The following is a 10,400-nucleotide window of genomic DNA, read 5'->3' on the forward strand; positions in this document are numbered from 1 at the left end:
TTAAGTAGAACCGAAGCCAAAAGTTTGATCCAATTTCAAAATTACCACTGAAAATTTTAATTTTTTTTATTACATCAGTTATTAAAATAACCGAAGCAATATGTCTTTTGAGGATTAAAATTTCGTGAAAAGTAACAGAGGACCCACTTTTACAGTTTTCTTCTTCCTTTCACGTATGTGAACCAACATCACTGCATTTTGTGGTCTCTTTAAACGTGAGTGTCACTGTTATTGCTACAACGTCGTGACACCTTTTGTTCGTCGTTGTCACCGTCACACCACCTCTTCATTTGTTTGTTCTCCTCTTTCATCGTTCGTCTTCTCTGTCGTGGTGAGCGCGATTCTCTTCATTGTTTTGTGCATTTTTGTTCTTGTTTTGGTTCTTGAGACTAATATGTTATTTTGTATTTATTTCCTGGTATTGTGTTTTTGTGGTGAGATTTTGTACCTCTCCAAAACGAGGATAGTTACATCCTTCTCCATGGTTGTCCGCCTTTCATGCTCCTAGGTTCCTGTTATTATCTTTAAAATTTATTTTTAATATGAGCCTATAATTTTTTAATATTTTGTTTTTTTTTTGTATGTTGGATATGTTATTAATTGTATGCTTAAATATATTGTTGTATTGAGTTAGCCTTAGTTTCCCATTTGAGATTTAGTTCAAAAATTATTTACTGTAAACTAGTTTTTTTAAGAAGCTTATTTTTTTTAAATGAATATAAGGAAAGATGGTACTAATAAGTTATAATTATTGAATCTTGAATTGTCTGGTTGGACAATTTAAAATGATTAATCACTTTTTCATAGTTTATTAGTGCATATAAATTTTAATATACATGTTTTAAAATTGATGAATATTTGCAATTGTGTTTTGTATTGATCTTTGGGTACATATTTGATTAATTACTTTCATTTCGTGAAACTTAAAGACCAATACGAAATGCTAACAAAATTTCATGAAATTTAAGATATGGTTTTTAACATTTATATGTACAAAAAACTAAAGAAAGTGAATCTTCTTGAGTGGGATAGGATCAAACCTTGAATACAAAAGCGATTGAATTTATCATTCAAGATTACTAAAATTGTGTGAACAGTTTCAGTATATGTATGCATGGGTCGAGATGGGATTAACTCGTAACGCATTAGTGTTGAGTATGAGAGAGGAGTAGAAGAATTTATATAATTTTCACAGTGTAATGAGGGTAGAAGTGATGATGAAGTGAAATTTAGATGTCCTTGTGTCAACTGTTTCAATGGGAGAAAGTTGAATGCAATCGAAATTAGGTAACATATTGTCTGTGATGGTTTCCTTCGAAGTTATACAATATGGACATGGCACGACAAATCGATAGACTTTCCAATTGTCTCCTGAACTAAACATGTATTTGATTTCTCAATGGAAGATCAACCAAAAGAGGACAAATTAGAGGACATGATCCTCGATGTTGGTGTAGAAGCTTTTTCCCAAGCACATGTGTATGAGACGATGTCCACTGATGTAGAGACTCCTTTATATGTCAGTTCAACTAAGTTCACACAATTATTAGGGGTGTTAAGACTAATGAATTTGAAGGCAACCAATGGATGGACTGATAAGAGTTTCACAAAATTGTTGTTGTTGTTGAATGAAAAGATTCCAGATGAAAATACACTACCCACTTGTAATTATGATATGAAAAAAATTCTTTGTCCAATGGGTATGAAGTATAAAATGATACATGCATGTCCAAGTTATTGCATATTAAACATGAAAGAGTTCAAAGGTTTGAAAAAATATCTAAAATTTGGATTATCACAATACAAGCCAACAAACAACAGTGAAGATATTGATTAGATAGAAAAAAAATGTTTCTATTTTGAAATTAGTTTGGTACCTTCCAATCGCAATCAAACTTAAGCATTTGTTTGCGAATATAAAAAACATTAAAAAAATTATATGACAAGTAAATGAGAGAACAACTGAAGGGTTGCTTCGTCATCCAAATGATTCAATGCAATGAAAAAATATTGATAATGAATTCCCCAAATTCGGTCAAGAATGTAGAAATAATCAGCTTAGTTTAACTATTGATGGAATGAACCCATTTGGTAATTTAAGTACCAACCATAGTTGTTGGCCCTTCATATTGATAATTTACAACTTATCTCCAAGATTGTACATGAAGAGAAAGTACATGGTGTTGTCTATGATAATATGTGGTCCAAGGTAGCCTAGAAATGACATAGATGTTTATCCCATCTACTAGTTGAAGACTTGAAGTTGTTGTGGGTTGACGGGGTTGAAATTTTGTATGCCTTCGCTTTTGAAACTTTAGTGATGCATGCAATGTTATTTTGCACCATTAATGACTTTCCAGCTTACGGTAATTTGTTAGGGTACAGTTTCAAGAGTCATAAAGCATGTCCTATATGTGAAAAAAACATTATAGCTTATCAATTGAAACACAGAAGGAAAAAATTATATGATGGATATTTCTTTGAGGAAGCTTCTTCAACAAATGATGTTCTTCCAAATGGGATTATGAAGATTCTTCAAAGAGGTGAACTCCATAGGAAAGATGAGAGTAGCAGAAGCATTTGAGATGAAGAGATGTTGATGTTGGTGGCTTGCGGTTTTGGGTAGATGTCCCTCTAGGAGGTTAGGTCAACCTTGAAGGAGAAAACATGAAGAGGCCTTGAAGGTGAGATTCTTATCATCTTGTGTCAACTGAAGATGTTTTTCCCTACATCATGGTACATTTTCTTGTTGATTTGGTCACAAAAATCCAGCTTTGTGAACCAATGTACTTAATATGGATGTATCATATTGAACTTTATATGAAGATTTTGAAAGGGTACATCAAAAATCAATATCGTCCAAAAGCTTCAATGATTGAAAGGTATATTGCTAAAGAAAGTATCGAGTTTTGTTTAGATTACATGACTAAAGCAAATTCAATAGGAGTTGCTTGCAGATTATGGTTGAACAAATGTTCTACAAATAAGACCATCCAAGGTGTGAATGTGTTGATCAAAGATCACGAAGAACTGTTGCAAGCACATTTATACATATTGAACAACACAAATAAGATGATACATTTTTTATCTACACACAGCCATTGTGGAGGACAACAATCCAAGACAATTGGAGAAATGGCAATTGATGAAGCATAACAAAACATTCATGTCCTAGTTTAAATCAAAGGCTTTGGAAGATTCACATTCTTGTCAGACTTCGTTGTGGCTAGCAAATGGATTGAAATTTGATGTCATATGTTGTATAGGTTGTGAAATAAATAATTGCACATTCTATATAGAGCCTTTAGATGATAAAAACATAGTACAAAAGTCAGTTCATATGTTGAGTCGCTACAATTTTTCACATCCAAAGATCAAAATCCTATATTTTGATCAATGAGATACTATGGTATAATATAAGAGATATGAGAGGTTGATTATACTATTTTTTTTATTCCAGTGTTCATATGTAAGTGGTTTAACAATAAAAGTGGTGTGAGAATGAATGAATAAAGTATGACTCTAGTTGATTTTTGAAATGTGAGTTATTAAGACGAACTCATTATCATAGCACAACAAGCATTTCAGATTTTGTATATCGAAGATCTTATGTTTGAACATTGGTATGTCGCTCTTCAGGACAAAAAATTATTTGATGTTAATGAAGAGAATTTAATTAATCTTTATATTGTTGACAACCATCCATTTAAAACAACGAGAAATTTTGATGATAACACTCTAATTGATGATGTGCATGCAATCCAGGAAGATAACAATAAGGGAATATACATATAACGAATATATAAGTTTATGTATGCATTTCATATTTGCGAATAAATTTACGTGTTTTGTTAAGTAATATGTTATATGTTATTTTATAAGTCTATTTTTAATCTAATGTGTTTTTTAACACATATATAATTGAGCATCAAAATTCATCAGGGGATGAAGAACCCATTACTAGACCCATCAAAGGAACCACTAGATTAAGACATCTCTTAATTAAAAGAGTTAGTGACAAGAGGACACTTGCCCTTGTTGACATCATCACCAGTGTGGCTACTAGTCCTAATGCAGATGTCTTCAGATCCTACTTAGGAGTATTGGCACATGATAGAATATTCATCCTTACTCCATCATTTGATCATGTGTTTGAAGTTGATCGGAACATGATATGGTAGGACCTATTGGTAAGTTAATTAATATTATTCCACTTATACTTTGATTATATTGATAATTTTGTATTGAAGTGCATTTTCTTTATTGCAAATTATATTTGATATTCTAAATGTGGTGACGCTTAGAAATAAATGTTTATCTCAATCGCTGAAAAATTTCATGATTTTAAGACCACATTGACGTCTAGATATATCTTCGAAGCAAAAAGTAATGAAACTCCATGTGCTAAATACAAGACAAATGATGAAAAGAGTTGGCATTAATTTGTTGAGATTCGTACATCTGAGGGATGACATGTTAGTTTACTTGAAATCATTCATTTCCTCATTGACAATTTTATATGATATGAACTAATTTGTTATATGTGACAAGAAAATATAACAAAAGCACAAGGTATAAGTGCTCAAAATAAAAACCCACACTTATTATCTTATGGTGAGCATAGAAAGCTTGAAGAGAAAATCATCAGGAAAAATTTATGAGTTAAGCCCCCACTGAGGTTGATTTTCCCCAACCTCTTTCACCATCATCTCGTCATGAGAAGTGAAAGTTAACCCATCTACGATCATCGAGCTCCTACACATCTAAAACTGCATGAGAAATATCAAAAAGAATTGTAAGATATCATTTTTTCGGTAATAATAATATTCTCATTATACATATTATGTGTTATTTTAAGTAACAATGTTATTTTGTTATGTTACAATATTCCCTGGTTGAGCATAGCTCTCGAGGCCAATTCACTCCAGAAAATCGTCATGATATTCTTGCTACTGCAATTGGATTGTTTGAGAACCCTGAATGAGTGTGTGTTGCTAGATTCAGCGTTGGCATTCACCATTACTTTAGGGGCTCCTTGCATCACACTTTATACGTATACAGTGTTGAGTATGAAGAAAGGTTGACGCAGGAGATCACTAAGAAGACCAAAGTGCAACTCTATGATGAAGTCACTTCATAAGGGATTGAAAACGTTATGCGCCAATTCCAACAACAATTCCATAGTTATGGCATTCATTTGCAAGTATCTCCTCCAACGAAACATATTGTGTTTCCTACAGGTAAAATTAATAATCATTTCCTATGATAGATAGAGGTGGTAAATGTAGCTGTTAAACTCCAGTTGTCCTAAGGGATGATGTGGACAACACTTGTCCATGTAAGCTATATGTTGTCAATGATACATGATGATACAAGTGGTTGCATAACAGTATTTGAGGTAACCACTATTCTTCATGGTATGAAGCTATTGGACAATGAGGTCAAGGTCATGATAGGGGAAATTGTCATACCATATGCTTTAGTTCTTATGCCAGCAGATGAGTGATAATGACATGTTTTGCTATGATTTCAGTAGTGAATTGAAAGAAAATGTCAACTCTTTCTTAGCTTTATACCTTTTTTATGCCTCAAATTGTTAATACATCTTTAGTTGAATTCATTTAAATTGCTTCACTAATCCCCACTTTTTGGTTGTTAGATCATGTACACGAAGCTTGTTGGCCAAACCGACGAATGGAAGAACCACAGAAGCAAGAATGAATGTAAAAAAGGAAATATTGAGCAAAGATTGATGCTGTCGCTGGGGTGCAGCTGGGGTGCAGCTGGGCCCCATTCTCCTCTGGAATGTTGTAGCTAGGGTGCAGCTGGGGTGCAGCTGAGCGCCCTGCTCTTTGGAAGGTTGTCGCTGGGGTGCAGCTGGGGTGCAGCTGAGCGCCCTGCTCTCTGGAAGGCTGTCGCTGGGGTGCAACTGGGGTGCAGCTGAGCGCCCTGCTCTCTGGAAAGCTGCAGCTGGGGTGCAGCTGAGGTGCAGCTGAGCGGTGACAATGCTGATGTGGAAAAATTAGGTCTTTTTAGGCCTAAAACGCGAGGGGCTTGGGATCTTTTTGCACCCAGACTCGTTTTCTCTTGTTTTGGAGCTCTTGGAGGCAGCTTGGAGCTGTGGAATCACTCCTTCTTCTTCCTTGGGTTCTCTTCTTTCTTCCATTTCCACCATGGTTGTAAGTTTGAGCTCTCCATTCATGGAGAGCTAGTTTCATTATTGTTGGGGGATTGATGTAACCACTAAACTCTTATGTAAAACATTTTGTTTTGAATGAATATATACCTCTTTCATTGATTGTTAGTGTTTAATTCCTTCTCTTAATGCTTGTTGTGAAGTTGCTACCCATGACATGGTTTAGGGTTTCTTGATATTGGGAAATATTGGGTAAACCTTGACTTGGGTTAAACACCTAAAGGAAATAGTATCTAGGGATAGAACTAGGACCTTTGGATGTCTTAAAATCTCATTTCTTAATGCGGAAATAATCATTAGGTTTTCCAAGGGATTGTAGTCTAATGAGGAAGTCTAGGCTCTTTCTACCAAGGGATTGGGGTTTGAGTAAATTAGTAGATTGACATTGACATTTTATTAAGAGGAAGTGATTTTCTATGCATAAGAGTGAAGTAGGTGAAATCATACCCCCAACAATATCATTCCATTGCATTTCTAATATTTCCATTTCAAAGTGTTTGAGTGCTTAAGATCACTTTTATCATTTATGTTTTATAATTACTTTAATTGCACTAAAACTCAAATTATGGAAACATTCTTTAGTCTAGGTTAGTTAGAAATTATACAATTGTCTAGTTTCATGAGTCTCTTGGAAAACGATTTCCGGTCTTACCGGTTTATTACTTTAGACCATTTGGTACACTTGCCAAAGAGTTAACAATGAGATATTTACTACGACACAAGCATTTCAATCTTTTCTCGTCTAACCTAGACATTTTGTTTGGTTCTATTTTTGTCCCTCAGGTATGGACTTCCATTATACACTTCCAAATTTTAAACTTTACATGTTATTCATGTTTAAACTTAAATACTTTTCCATGTAATAACAGACGTGTGAAAGGGAAGTCTTACATACAAGAATATTCATTTAGTTGTGGACGACCCTCTTGGTGCATTACACTTTCTTGCTGACATCATAATGGATTCTATTGTCTTTGGGAGAGCGTTGACATCCCATTGTACTTGTAGGAAAGATTTCTTAGAGTTGACATCGAGGAAAAAAGAGCTGAATATTGATAATGACATATATTATCAAGATTTCAGTATTGAATTGAGAGAGAATGTCAACTCTTTCTTAGCTTTGTACCTTCTTTATGCCTCAATTTGATAAGTTTCTAAGTGGCTACATCTTAAGTTGAATTGATTTAAATTTCATCACTAATCCCCACTTTTTGGTTGTTAGATCATGTACATGAAGCTTGTTGACCAAATCGAAGAATGGAAGAACCACATAAGCAAGAATGAACGTAAAAGAAGAAATATTGAGCAAAGATTGATGTTGCTGCTGGGGTGCAACTGAGCCTCATTCTTCTCTGGAATGTTGTAGCTAGGGTGCAGATGAGGTGCAACTGAGCGCCTTGCTCTCTAGAAGGCCGCAACTGGGGTGCAGCTGAGGTGCAACTAAGCGTCCTGCTCTCTGAAAGTCTGCTGCTAGAGTGTAGTTGAGGTGCAGTTGAGCGCCCTACTCTCTAGAAGGCTGCAACTGGGGCGTAGCAGAGCGGTGACAATGCTGATGTAGAAAAATTAGGTCTTTTTAGGCCTAAAACCCGAGGGGCTCTGGATCTTTTGTTGCCCAAACATGATTCCTCTCATTTGGAGCTCTTGGAGGCGAGCTAGGAGCTATGGGAACAATCCTTCTTCATCGTTGGGTCTTCTTCCTTCTTCCATTTCCACCATTGTTGTAAGCTTGAGCTCTCCATTCATGGAGAGCTAATTTCATTATTGTTGGGGGATTGATGTAGCCACTGAACTCTTGTATAAACCATTATGTTTTGAATGAATATATTCCTCTTTCATTGATTGTTAGTGTTTAATTTCTTCTCTTAATGCTTGTTGTGAAGTTGTTACGCATGATATGATTTTAGGGTTTGCTTGATATTGAGAAATGTTGGGTAAACCTTGATTTAGGTTAAACACGTAAAGGAAATAGTATCTATGGATAGAACTAGGACCTTTGGTTGTCTTAAAATCTCATTTCTTAATGCGGAAATAATTGTTAGGTTTTCCAAGGGATTGGAGCCTAATGAGGAAGTCTAGGCTCTTTCCACCATGGGATTGGGGTTTGAGTAAATTAGTATATTGACTTTGACATAATAATGAAGAGGAAGTAATTTGCTATACATAAGAGTGAAGTAGGTGAAATCATACCCCCAACAATATCATTCCACATCATTTATAATCATTCCATTTCAAAGTGTTTAAGTACTTAAGATCACTTTTATCTTTTATGTTTCATAGTCACTTTAATTGCACCAAGACTCAATTTATGGAAGCATTCTTTAGTCTAGGTTAGTTAGAAATTATACGATTGTCTAGTGAAACGAGTCTCTTGGGAAACGATATCCAGTCTTACCGGTTTTACTACTTGAACGATTTGGTACACTTGCCAAAGTTACAATAAATATAACCCTTATTTAGCTATGGATGATGTAAGCTTTTGAACCATTCGTTGTATAAAATTGATTTATCTAATTACTTATATCAATTAAATGTTTTGCTTTTAGGTATATATTTGGTGCAAGTAACAATGTGGGGTCAATGATATATATAAGGAGTCTATGAACTCATATACATCGTTGACCCTCAACTCACTCATGAAGGCAATAAATTTGATGACATTCAAGCATATGTCACCAATAATTAAGTTATTATCAATTTCGGCATCATTGACAATTACTTGTGGTTTTCCTACTGGAAAACATTGTTGTTATGTGGTTTTTCTCATTGTAGTCTCCTCGAAAACATCTCAAACAAGTAATAGATTGGTAAGAACCTCAATGTTATGAATTTTCTTTGTTATATAAGTGTATCCTAAAACATTCTATTTTTCATAGTCCAATTGCAGCATATATGATGTTGTAAAAAAAATCAATTGCTAAGGATAAAAGGCTAACATAGTTGACCCTTAAGGTTTGGTATTTTGGTCCATAATTTCTTATAATTGCTTTATTCCAACGATGTTCCTCAATTATCTGTAATTATGATGATATAGTGTAGTGTAATAGACAAATTGACTCATATGGGTTTGATTATTATGTAATGCATTGGATGACGACAATTATTCGTGCCCATATTATAAGTAGCTAGGAAATGGTACAAAATAAAATAAAAAAATTCTCCATTATTTAGAAATCATATACACTAACTGAAACTCTTATGTTTTGTATACAAAGTCATGACCTCTCTTTCAAAATTCTTATGTTTTGTGTCGAGGTAAAAAATGGTTTATGGTCTTAGTTTTGGGTGCAAATAAGGTCAAAGATCCTTAAATTAAATAATTACTTTAATTCAAATTAGTCCTATGGCATCGATTATAACAATAATTGATTTAAGACCTTTTTGGTAGTGTTCTACAAACAACTGAGACCATAGACCCTATCAGATTTTAAATAATTATTTAATTTTAAGGATATTGATCTTTTTGCATTGGTTCATAACTGAGGCCAAAACTCTCCTCCTCCTTTTTTTACCTGGTCTTAATATGTTTCGGTTCTCAAACCATTATCAATTGTCGAAAACAATCAATGTCGCATCTCATTGCTACTCTAGATGTTCCCCCTAGTTTCTTAAAAAAAGTCTTTTGTTTGTGATTCCAATTTGACTTGCAAATGTAATCCTTAAACTTGCTAACATCAAGTACCAATCCCTTTTCAATCAATTGCAACATCCTTATGCTAATGACAATGCTTGAACCTTTTATGTCAAATTTATGTGAGATTTTTCTTAAGTGAGAAAATATTTTCCTTCTCTTCAGTAGATTTAACACAATTTTTGTTTTCATTTTTACCTTAAAAATTATTTTATTATCTAATTTTTTAAGCATGAATATTTATTTTTAAAGACAACTTTAAATTTGTATTCAACAAGTTTACTTGCAATTTACAAGATTTAGTTAATTTCATAAAAAATAAATTATCATAAATAAGTTTTATTGTCAATTTTAATTTTAGTAACATTGGTTTATTTCAAATTTTTGAATAATGTGTTGTCAAAGGTCATTGATTGGTACAACCATAGTATATTAATAAATTTTCACATCATTAATCCTAAATTATGGATAAAAAATTTCTCTTCCTTTTCATAATTAACAATTTGGACCTTCACTATTGTGATTTTTTTGTTGGATCAAATTAAAGCTTCATGTCCATTGGGTTGTACTTGTTTC

Source organism: Vigna radiata, chromosome 8, assembly GCF_000741045.1.
Source record: "Vigna radiata var. radiata cultivar VC1973A chromosome 8, Vradiata_ver6, whole genome shotgun sequence".
In the NCBI taxonomy this organism is placed as follows: domain Eukaryota; kingdom Viridiplantae; phylum Streptophyta; class Magnoliopsida; order Fabales; family Fabaceae; genus Vigna; species Vigna radiata.